General features: G+C 41.6%; 1 pseudogene; it reads left to right on the top strand.

The window, feature by feature from the left end:
• Positions 1-3452: 3452 nt before the first annotated feature.
• On the top strand, positions 3453-3563 carry LOC115832704 (annotated as a pseudogene).
• The last annotated feature ends 9089 nt before the right edge of the window (positions 3564-12652 follow it).

Genomic DNA, 12652 nt, shown 5'->3' with positions numbered 1-12652 from the left:
TGTTAGATAAAAGACTAGAATGGTGGTTACCAGGGGCTGTAGGGAAGGGAAAATGGGGACGTATTAATCAATAGGCAAAAAGTTCAGTTAAGTAAGATGAATAAGCTCTGGAGATCTACTATAGTACATTGTACCTATAACCAACAATAATGTGTTGCATATTTCTTCAACATGTGTTAAGAGGATAGATCTCATGTTAAAAGTTCTTACCACAATAAAATTATATATATGTTATTATAATAACTATTATTTTATCTATGAGAAAAGGTCATAATAGCTAAGAACTATATCTGAGACTAGTCTGCAGCTATTATTTTAAGCATTATCTATCAAAAACTTTCACCTAAAAAAACTTTTACAAAAGCAACAACAAAACTAAATGCGCTTTTGTAAACTGACTTCAATGTGCCAGTGTGGGCCTCCACTTCAGGCTTCAAAAGCAAAGTATACTAGGATGTCAGCTCCATGAGAGCAGAGCCCTTGTCTGTCTTGTTCCCCATATATCTTCAGTGCCCCCAAACAGTGCCTGGTGCACAGCAACAATTGTTTATTGAGTTTCTCTGAGAGATCTGGATGCTGTAACCCAGGAGACAAGCAGTTACCCCAGTCAGAGTGAGGCCCTTGGGTTCAGGCACATGGGCTGGGATGAAAGAGACAGGGGAGGCAGTGGCCTGCACGAGCTGAGACTTTCACACTAGCGCATCCAAGAGGCACCACTCCATCAGCTTCAGGGCTTGGCAGATGAGAGGTCCCAAAGGAAGACACACAGTTGGGCCTTCCCAGTGTCTGTCTGTCCTGGGCATACCCCTTTCCTGACCACAGGGAGCTACACACCTGCCCATCCTCTTGCCATACTCTTATTTATGGGCTATTTACCCATCTCTGGCTACAAGCTCTGCTTCCCTCCACAATCACCAAATTTGGCAACTGGCCTTTGGACTGGTTCTTCAAGCCATTCCCACCTCCGGTTTCAGGAGAACCCCTTTGACTTAGTGACCTAGACAGTGGCCTCATCCAGCTCAAATCTGGCCCCATTACTCCATTCCTGTCTTACTCACGGACCCTCAGCCCTCAGATACCCCTCGCCGGGAGTAATCACACCAAAAGATATGCACATCACTCAGTCCCCATCCATCTGTGCCACAGAGCAAAACAAAATAATATTCAGCCTTATGATCAAAGAGGCACAAGTCAAAAATGTAGTATCAGGTAAAGAGCCAGAATGGAGCGTGAGGTCACACAGTTTGAATCTAGCTGAATGGGTGACAGATAATGATCTTTCTGTTCTGCAGACAGGCATCCTGCTCCCCGTTTTCTTCTTCTAAATTCCCTTCTATTCCCTCTCTCAATCATCCCTAAATCTCTTATCTCCTGCTGTCCTTTCAATATGTCTCCCAGTGTCTTCCATACCTCTTTCTTCTATTTCTTTTATCCTTATCTAAGCAGTATAGAAAACTGATTACAGTAAGTAGTGTAAATATTTCTTATGTATGACACTTTTTTCATCCAATTTAGAATTATAAGGAGAGCATTTGTCAGAATTTAAAGGACGGACTTTCTACAAAATTCATGTTTCCATACTCCAGTTAAACACTTCTCGAATGTTTAACTCCTGAATTATGGTGTCTATTATGGGTTGGATTTTATCCCCTAAAGAAATATGTTGAAATCCTGACCCCAGTACCTGTGAAAGTGACATTATTGGAAATAGGGTCTGTGCAGGTGTAATCATGCTTTACAATGAATTCATAATGGAATAGGCTGAGTCATTAATATAATATGACCAGTATCCTCATAAGAGAGGAGAAACACAGGGACACAGACACACAGGAAGAAGACAGCCATGTGACAATGGCAGCAGAGATTAGAGTGATGCATTTCCAAGTCAGAGAATGCCAAGCATTGCCAGCAAACACCAGAAACTAGAAGGGGCTAGGAAGGATTCTCCACTGCAGGTTTTAGAGGGTGCTAACACCTTGATTTTGGACTCTAGCCTCCAGAACTGTGAGATAATAAAATTCTGTTATTTTAAGCCAGCCAATTTGTGGCTTTTTGTTACAGCAGCCCTAAGAAAGTGTCCCTCAGACAATTCTTTTATTTTTCTTTTTTCTTTTTTTTTCTTTGCTTTTTTTGAGATGGAGTCTTGCTCTTGTCACCCAGGCTGGAGGGCAATGGCACAATCTCAGCTCACTGCAACCTCCGCCTCCCGGGTTCAAGCAATTCTCCTGCCTCAGCCTCCTGAGTAGCTGGGATTACAGGCGCCTGCCACCATGCCCGGCTAATTTTTGTATTTTTAGTAGAAATGGGTTTTCGCCATGTTGGCCGGGCTGGTCTCCAACTCCTGATTTTGTGATCTGCCCACCTCGGCCCCCCAGAGTGCTAGGATTACAGGTGTAAGCCACCATGCCCGGCCCCTCAGACACTTCTTTAAAAAAAAATTCTTGGGGCTTGAGAATTCTTATTACTGACCTTGGTTATTCATTCCTGATTTATCTAATTCTGAGATCAGAGAAGTTGACTATTTATATATCTCAGAAAAAAAATGTAACTACAATTTGTCGTTGTTGATTTTATTTTAACGTGAATGTGCCCCAGTAGCAATGCACTAGCACCTGAGCCATGGTTTATAAATGTCAGTCCCCCTAAGAATCCTTTGATGAAATCCTCATTCCAGGTCTGGAATGGAGAAAAAGTGAGCTTGGGACATTTTGTTGGACCAGGAAGCAACAAAGTGCTCAAAGACCAACCAAGACATGTCAAAAGATTACAGGAACTGGCTTGAAAGAGCTCCTGCTACTGAAACTTGGAAGAACTGGAACAACAAATAGAATAAAAGAATAATGATAGTAATGGATGATAACACAACGAATTGCCTAAAAAATCCACAGTCCATGGTGATACTCAAAAGAAAGAGGGAAAAAGAGAGATCCGATAGAAATGTCAACTAGTAAGTGTGAAAGGAACGATAGTATTAGAAAATGATCATTTTTGAGATCACATTTCACATCACATCAAAGCTGTGGAATTTCCTCTCTTCTAGGGGGAGCCTTGTGAAGATAAATTTGGTTTAAGCTGGTGGAAGCCATGGATGTGGAACCCACAGAGATGGAGGGCCGACTGTATAAACAATTATTTTACCGAGTTTCCTATGAAGATGAACAAGGGAACTGACTTGTCAAAGCACACACCAATGAGTAGAGGCAGAACTGAATCAGAATCCGAGACCTCTCTTGCGCCACCCAGCACATGAGGGCTCTCTCCATGGGCATAATCCTCCCTACCTCCTACTTACCTGCCCTGTGCTATGGGTAATAGATGAATTGCAGTGGTCCCTAACTTTTTTGGCACCAGGGACCAGTTTCATGGAAGACTATTTTTCCACAGATCAAGGGAGAACAGAGAGGGGCGGGGATGGTTTCAGGATGATTTAAGCACACTACCTTTATCATTAGATTCTCCTAAGGACTGTGCAACCTGAGCATGATGATTGGGTATTCACGTGCATGTGTGAGATCTGCCACCCTTGAACCTTGTTATGACGTTAGCACATTACCCATCTGACCTGGAAAAAAAAAGAAAGAAGAAGGAGGAGGAGGAGGAGGAGGAGAGGAGGAGGAGGAGGAGGAGGAAGAGAAGAAAGAAGAAGAAGAAGAAGAAGAAGAAGAAGAAGAAGAAGAAGAAGAAGAAGAAGAAGAAGAAGAAGAAAAAAGAGGAGTGCGCAACCTAGATCCCTCGCATGAGCAGTTCACAATAGGGTTTGCGCTGTATGAGAATCTAACGCCACTGCTGGTCTAACAGGAGGCAGAGCTCAGGTGGTAATGCTTGCTTGCCCGCCACTCAACTCCTGCTGTGCAGCCTGGTTCCTAACAGGCCACAGACCAGTACCGTGGGGACCCCAGGTCTAGTGGAGTCCAAGAAAGACACTAGAAGAAGGAAATGGCGAAATGAGCAGACTTCAGAATAGTATCAACAAGCCATGGAGTTAGATGATGTGAAAGTCTACTGGTGAGTCTGAGGAACCTCCCTAGATGTATTTAAGAGTAACCGAATCATTATAAGGAAAGCTGTAAACTGGCAAATTGGACTGAGAAAAATCTGCCAAAATGCAGAAAGAGGATAGTATAAATCCAAGTGCAAACAGAAGGGCACAGATCATTCTGGAATGTACGTTCCTGGTTTCAAGTATTCCATCAAGCTTTGTTTCCTGATTTGGAGTTTGGAAACATTGTCCCTCTAAGCTTAGATGGAGTTGACTGCAGCATGAGGACTGGACAGGGAGTTTCCAAAAGGCAGAGAGCACAAAAAAAGAGGCACAAACAAGTTGATCCCATGAGGGAGCCAAATACCAGATTTTGCCTTGACCTCCAGGAAACTTGTGAAACCACTGCCTTCTCTTTCCTCTAATTCCGTTCATTTCACAACATCCTCTGGGCTTTTGTGTGAAACACTGTGCTTGGTGTTACAGGGATGGAGGGTAACGCGGTGTTGGGGGTGGTAACGAGGTGTTGGGGTGATATATAGAATAAATACACTGAAGGAGGTTCTGCCCTCAAATTTTAGTCTTATAGTAAGAAGCGATTCACACATTGGGCTGTGATTTCATGCCCACTGCTCAGTCTCCTGATTGCTCATTCTGCTTCTCAGCTTAGTCCTGGACAGATGGAGTGTGTAATATGGGGTAGTCTGTGTCCATAGTCACTCGAAGATAACTCCTGACTGTGGATTCAAAAATATGCGTTATAAACTTTTTTTTAATGACCATTTTGGAACCTATGATATTATCAATTCAGACAGTGGATGCTAAAACTGTAAAGGACCCACATTCACATGGACTCAAAGTATCACTGCACAAAGTACCTGATAATTGTTAAGGGAGGAGTGGCGAGATATGGCAAACACCTCAACTGAGCGATCACACTCAGTAACATGCTACGTGCCTTCTGGTGTAACGGAAAAAGAGACACACAATTTCATAAGTAGTGTTTATGCCAAAAATGTTTCCCCAAAGGTAATCATGAGAAACCAATCAGACAAATACAGAATATGGTACATTCCACAAGACAACTAGCTTGATCTCTTCAAACAAGTCAATGTCATAAAAGAAAAAAAAGGTAGGACAACTATTCTATATTAAATGAGAGCAAAGACGTAACAACCAAATATAATGCATGAATTTGATCGGATCTCAGATTGGGGGAAAAAAGTTATAAAAAAGGCATTTGAAAGGAAATGTAATACCCATTATACATCAGAATCATTGCTAATTTTCTTAGGTGTGATCATGCTGTCGTGGTTAGGGGAACGACATTACTCTCAAGAGATGCACGCTAAAGTGAAACGTCACAATGTTTGCAATTTTCAAATGTCAACAATTGGTAAATCGAGATGAAGGATGTACAGGTGCTAATTGTATTATCCTTTCAATTTCCCTGCAGGTTTGAAATTTTTCAGATAAAACAGAGAGTAGAGACTTGAATGTGGCCTCAACGTTGCTTTTTTTTTTTTTTTCCTTCATGATGCTGGGTGTTAAAGCATTATCCATGTCTTCTTAGACTCTCTTTTCTTTCAAATAAAAAAAACAACACACACCTGGTCTAAGCCAAAGTATTGTTTCCACTGCCTGCAAGTATGCAGGGTTTTCCTTGTAGCAGCTGTCTCGCTGGGAGCATTTTCTGCTTCAGCAACTCACATGTTTGACATTATCTCATGGATGTATGAAGCTTTAGGAATATGTCACTGTCTCTTTGAAACTTAAAGATGAATCATTCTCTCAATCTCTAGGGAAAAAGATAATGCCATGGATTCCCTCATTGCTGTATAAGAAGGGGCCATGCCCAGCAGACTCCAGTAATGGCTTCTGAAGTTTATAACAGTTGCCAAAGTGTGTTGGGAATACCACTGGGCTAAAAATTGGGAATCTCCTGGGGAAGGTTATTTCACCTTTCAAGGCTTCATTTACTTAATCTGTGAAAGCGAATGATTGCAATGAATGCTTTTAAAGTTCCCTTCAAGCACTAACAATTTATCACTGGAGTTTCTGCTTTCCCAGACATAGCATCATGGCCCAAAAGAGAAAGCGAAGGGTCAGTTCTTCTTCTTGAACACAGTCCTCAAATTCCTGGATGCTCCAACCGGGAAGCAGCACCCTCAGCGCTTCCTCTTGTGGCAAAATAAAAACTTTTTTAAGCCTAATCCACCACTGCGCCTGGCCTACACTTACCTTTTTTCTAGAAACAAATGTGTCAGTTGGCAATTAGTGAAGCCTCAGAAGCAAAATTAATTCCACATGTACTTAGCACACTATATAAAGAGAGGATCAAAGGAGGACAGTCGGTGCAGAATGTGGTTATCTGCTTCCTGTATTCTCTCCAGCTGAGCATTGTCTGTTGGCTACAGGACCCCTTGGAAAACTCTGATAGGGCAAAAGGAAAGGAGCTGTTGGAAGATTTGGGCAGACATTGCAGAGGAAATGGGCAAACTTTCATTCAGGGTGTGGCCAGAATGGAAAAAGATGAAAAGTTTAAGATGCTGGTAACAAATGGAGAAGAAAAAACGGGCTAGAAAATAACATTGGGGAGGCAGATTTGTTTCCACATTAAGTTCAACACCCTTATGCTATAATGGTATTTTCTATCTCTAGAAAAGTCATTTCTATGACTTTTATAATAAATAATGATGCAAAAATATTTAAACTACATTCTTCCCTGGCTAATCATTCAAGCCAAGCAGAGGTCCACAAACTGTGATAGTCTCCAGCATCAAGAAGAACTAACTGCATTCTTTTTTTATTTATTTTACTTTAAGTTCTGGGATACATGTGCAGAACATACAGATTTGTTACATAGGTATAGATGTGCCATGGTGGTTTGCTGTACCCATCAACCCATCATCTAGGTTTTAAGCCCCACATGCATTAGGTATTTGTCCTAATGCTCTCCCTCCCCTTGCCCCCCACCCCCCTACAGGCCCTGGTGTGTGATATTCCCCTCCCTGTGCCCATGTGTTCTCACTGAAGAAGAACTAACTGCATTCTTTGTGTGTGTGTGTGTGTGTGTGTGTGTTGTGTGTGTGTGTGTGTGATGGAGTCTCACTTTGTCACCCAGGCTGGAGTGCAGTGGTGCGATCTCGGCTCACTGCAACCTCCACCTCCCAGGTTCAGGTGATTCTCCTACCTCAGCCTCCCGAGTAGCTGGGACTACAGGCATATGCCACCACGCCCAGCTAATTTTTTGTATTTTTAGTAGAGACAGAGTTTCACCCTGTTAGCCAAGATGGTCTCAATCTCCTGACCTCATGATCCGCCCACCTTGGCCTCCAAAAGTGCTGGATTACAGGCATGAACCACTGTGCCCGGCCGAACTAACTGCATTCTTATGATTTGCTAGTCAAGTTCAGATTTGGCCAGCATGATGACATCCAGAGGTAGGCCTGGTCTACTTCTGAGGACATAGGCCAAATCAAGCCCTCCTGTCTTTCTCATGACTTTTACAAGAACACATTTAAACAAAGGAAAAAGAAGAAACATTTCCACTTAAAGAAAAGAACCCATTAGAATCAATATTGTGAAAATGACCATACTGCCAAAAGCAATCTATAAACTCAATGCAATTCCCATCAAAATATCACCATCATTCTTCAAAGTTCTAGAAAAAAAATCCTAAAATTCATATGGAACCAAAAAAGAGCTCACTTAGCCAAAGCAAGACTAGCAAAAAGAACAAATCTGTAGGCATCACATTTCCTGACTTCAAACTATAAGGCCACAGTCACCAAAACAGCATGGTACTAGCATAAAAATAGGCACATAGACCAATGAAACAGAATAGAGAACCCAGAAATAAAGCCAAATACTTACAGCCAACTGATCTTTGACAAAGCAAACAAAAACACAAAGTGGGGAAAGGAAACCCTATTCAATAAATGATGCTGGGATAATTGGCTAGCCACATATAGAAAAATGAAACTGGATCCTCGTCTCTCACCTTATACAAAAACCAACTCAAGATGGATCAAGGACTTAAATCTAAGACCTGAAACCATAAAAACTCTAGAAGATTACATTGGAAAAACCCTTCTAGACATTGACTTAGGCAAAGACTTCATAACCAAGAACCCAAAAGCAAATGCAACAAAAACAAAGATAAATAGATAGGACTTAATTAAACTAAAAAGCTTCTGCACAGCAAAAGAAACAATCATCAGAGTAAACAGACAACCCATAGAGTGGGAGAAAACCTTTGCAATCTAAACATCCAACAAAGGACTAATATCCAGAATCTACAAGGAACTCAAACAAACCAGCCAGAGAAAAACAATCTCATCAAAAAGTGGGCTAAGGACATGAATAGACAATTCTCAAAAGAAGATATATAAATGGCCAACAAGCATATGAAAAAATGTTCAACATCACTAATGACCAGGGAAATGCAAATCAAAACCACAATGCGATACCATGTTACTCCTACAAGAACAGTTATAATAAAAAATCAAAAAATAATAGATGTTGGCATGGATGTGATGAAAAGAGAATACTTTTACACTGCTGGTAGGAATGTAAACTAGTACAACCACTATGGAAAACAGTGTGGAGATTCCTTAAAGAACTAAAAGTAGAACTACCATTTGATCTAGCAATCCCACTACTGGGTATCTACCTAGAGGAAAAAAAGTCATTATTACAAAAAAGACACTTGCACATGCATGTTTATAGCAACACAATTCGCAATTGCAAAAATACGGAACCAGCCCAAATGCCCATCACAACGAGTGGATAAATAAATTGTATATATATATATATATATATACACACAATTGTATATATATATATATATACACACAATTGTATATATATATATATAACACAATTGTATATATATATATACACAATTGTATATATATATATACACAATTGTATATATATATATATATACACAATTGTATATATATATACACACACCATGGAATACTACTCAGCCATAAAAAGGAATGAAATAATGGCATTCACTGCAACCTGGATGGAATTGGAGACCATTATTCTAAGAGAAGTAACTCAGGAATGGAAAACCAAACATTGTATGTTCTCACTCATAAGTGGGAGCTAAGCAACGAGGACACAAAGGCATAAGAATGATACAATGGACTTTGGGGACTTGAGGGAAAGGGTGTGGGGGTGAGGGATACAAGACTACACCCTGGATACAGTATACACTACATTGCTCAGGTGACAGGTGCACCAAAATCTCAGAAATCACACTAAATAACTTACTCATGGAACCAGATACTACCTGTTCCTTGAAAACCTGTTGAAATAAAAATAAATACATGAATAATAAAGAAAAGAACCCAGTACTCAGGGAGTTCTGACCTTCGTAAGTGAGAGCTGAGGTGATTTACGGTGCCCCTGTTTGCATATTTTCTTACCAGTTAAATTACATTGATAATGCACAACTCACCCTGCAAATTTACTATTGTCAGTGTATTTGTGGTTTAAAAAAAAAAACTTTGGGCACTTTAGATAGCTAAATAATAGGGGGCAATCAGAGAGATCTATCACAGGAGAAGTCAAAGGGAAAGGCTGTTTCCCTTGGATACTTATTGTTAGCTGTATTTATTTAAATAACTTGTTTTGTTTATTCTTTGATTGCCCATCTCTTCCATTAAAATGTAAATTCCATAAAGATGGGAACCGTATCTGTGTTTTTCACCATTGAATCCCCACCCCCTAGCACATAGCACAAATGCAATAAGTAGTTAATGAAGGAGGACATGAAATTTTTAGACATACACAATCAGAAAAAATAAAAGTATGGTATGGTTCTTCATTCTTATGTTCTTTATTCACATCTTTCTTTATGATGCTGAGCAACTTTTTTAGTTTTCTTTACATAGATCCTACAGCACATTTCTTATTAAAATTATTCCTGAGTATTTTATCAGTTTAAAGAATGTAATCTCTCTGTCCCTCTCTTTCTCCTCTCTCTTTCTCATTATATTTTAAAGTTTATCAATGCTGGCATATGGAAAATATTTTTATTTGAATATATCCTGCTTGCAGCCAACACACTCAACTCTCATTAAATGCAATAGTTGGGGCCAGGCACGGTGGCTCACACCTGTAATCCCAGAAATTTGAGAGGCAGAGGAGGAAGGATCACTTGAGCCTGGAAGGCTGAAGTAAGCTATGGTCATGCCACTGCACTCCAGCCTGGGCAACAGAGTAAGATCCTGTTTTAAAAAATCCAACAGTTGGGCCGGGCACCGTGGCTCATGCCTGTAATCCCAGCACTTTGAGAGGCCAAGGCAGGCGGATAACGAGATCAGGAGATCGAGGCCATCCTGGCTAACATGGTGAAACCCCGTCTCTACTAAAAATACAAAAAAAAAAAAAAACTTAGCCGGGCGTGGTGGCGGGAGCCTGTAGTCCCAGCTACTCGGGAGGCTGAGTCAGGAGAATGGCGTGAACCTGGGAGGCGGAGCTTACAGTGAGCCAAGATCGCACCACTGCACTCCAGCCTGAGTGACAGAGCGAGACTCCCCCTCAAAAAAAAAAAAAAAAAAAAAAATCCAATAGTTGGAGTTTCATTTTGCTTGAATTTTTTTTTTTTTTTTTTTTTTTTTTTTTTTTTTTTGAGAGGGAGTCTCGCTCTGTCACCCAGGCTGGAGTGCAGAGGTGTGATCTCGGCTCACTGCAACCTCCGCTTCTCAGGTTCAAGCGATTCTCCTGCCTCAGCCTCCTGAGTAGCTGGGACTACAGGCTCTCGCTACCACGCCCAGCTAATTTTTTGTATTTTTAGTAGAGATGGGGTTTCACCATATTGGCCAGGCTGGTCTCGAACTCCCGATCTCGTGATCTGCCCACCTCGGCTTCCCAAAGTGCTGGGATTACAGGTGTAAGCCACCGTGCCCGGCCTTGAATTTCTTTAGTAGGCTAGATATAAAATCATATCATCTGCAAAAATAAAATTTTGTCTTCTCCTTTCCAAAGTTATAAATCTTATTTCCGTTTCGTCTTTAATTACAGTCACTAGCTGCAAACTGGGAAAAACATCAAACGATAATGGTAATGGTGGGTGTTCCATAATCCATTCGTGATTCTAAGAGAAAGACCTCTGGTGTTTCTCATTCTGATTTTCACAACTAGAGCCCAGAAAGTTTCTCATCTGCTCATTTCCTTTCACTTTACCTTATTACGGAACACTTAAAATAACCCTAATGTAATAATGTAAGTTTTAACAACACCAGGATGGTTAGTCCTCAAAGAAGTTTCCTTTCCGTCCCTAAACCACAATGCAAGGGCATTCCTTTGCCTCTATTAAATGCACACACACACGCACACACACACAAACACACAGCCGATGCAGCCTGCCCAATCCCTGCTTTCTTCTGATTCATGGGCTCTGGGGGACATGAAGCAATGCTGATGCCTCAAGGGCCCCGGCATATCAGCAGTACTCTGGCTAGGGCAGTGCCCGCAGCTCTGAGAACATCAAGAGCACCTGGGCATAAATATGTGCATTCCCATGGCAGTGCTGGCAGTCCTGGCAGTGCTACACGAATAAATAGATAGCAACTGTGGGCTTGTCCTAATCAGCATAAGAAGTGAACAGGATATTGAAATGAAATGCAAATAATTACTTCTACTCCTGCCCCTGAGACCAGGTCTGGTGAATTCTGGCTCTTTCATTTGGTCCACCCACCCATCCATGGTAGAGGAAATGAATTTGTCTGTTCCCGCTATTTGATTCAGAGCAGGCTGAGACTGCCTTTCTAGAGTCTCAGACCTTCTCCGCCTGCTACACACTTCTTTACAGAACCAAGCTCTCCACTGGCTGCCTGCAGGTTATGAAAACCATGATCACAAACACTGGGGACCACTCACCAGGCACAATGGTACCAGGATCTGAGTGTGTGAACCTGATGCACCACCTGGGCAGAGGCCCTCCCTAGACAGCCATGTCCTCCCCAGCCCACTGTCCAAGCTTTGGAGCTGTCAGAGTTGTCAGAGCTGCCTGGAGGAAGATTGATATTGAAGGAAATAAAAATATTGGACCCCAAAATAGACTTCTTTGGCATACTTTGAGATGGCTGTTCAGAGGGCTTGCAAACATAAGTAGCCCTGCAAAGCTGTCTTTTGCAGGTGGGGGGAGATTTGCATCTGCAGAGAATCTGCATTGATGCAGCCAGGCTTTCTCGAAGGCCTTCCTTTGTCCAGATCTAGGAGAGATGAACTGAGAGTCTGACACCTTTAAAGATCTGAAAGAACATTCACCATCTCTCCACTCTGAGAGCTGCTACCTGTGAGGTTTCACCTGCATAACACGACCACCTTTGCTAGCCAGGCCTTCTCTTCTCCCCCTCCCATAACCTGTTTTGCCAGGATACAAGCCCCCATTTTTTCTATACCTTCAAGAGGGTATAAAAGCTCCTGAACCCCATTGGGGTTTGGGGTAATCACTCTGTGGTTCTTCCCCATGTGCATGTTAATAAATTTGTATGTCATTTCTCTTATTAATCTCCTTCTGTGAGTTGATTTTTCAGCAAAACTTCAGAGGGTAAAAGGGAAGTTTTCCCTTGGCCTCTACAGTGTCATCTTCACTGTCCTGGGGATCCAAGAACACTCTCAAGATTTTTCTTGGGTTTTCCCAACTATGGG

Source organism: Nomascus leucogenys, chromosome 22a, assembly GCF_006542625.1.
Source record: "Nomascus leucogenys isolate Asia chromosome 22a, Asia_NLE_v1, whole genome shotgun sequence".
Classification (NCBI taxonomy): Eukaryota; Metazoa; Chordata; class Mammalia; order Primates; family Hylobatidae; genus Nomascus; species Nomascus leucogenys.
The sequence above is the reverse complement of the archived record's forward strand: the minus strand, read 5'-3'. Positions and strand labels throughout refer to the sequence as shown.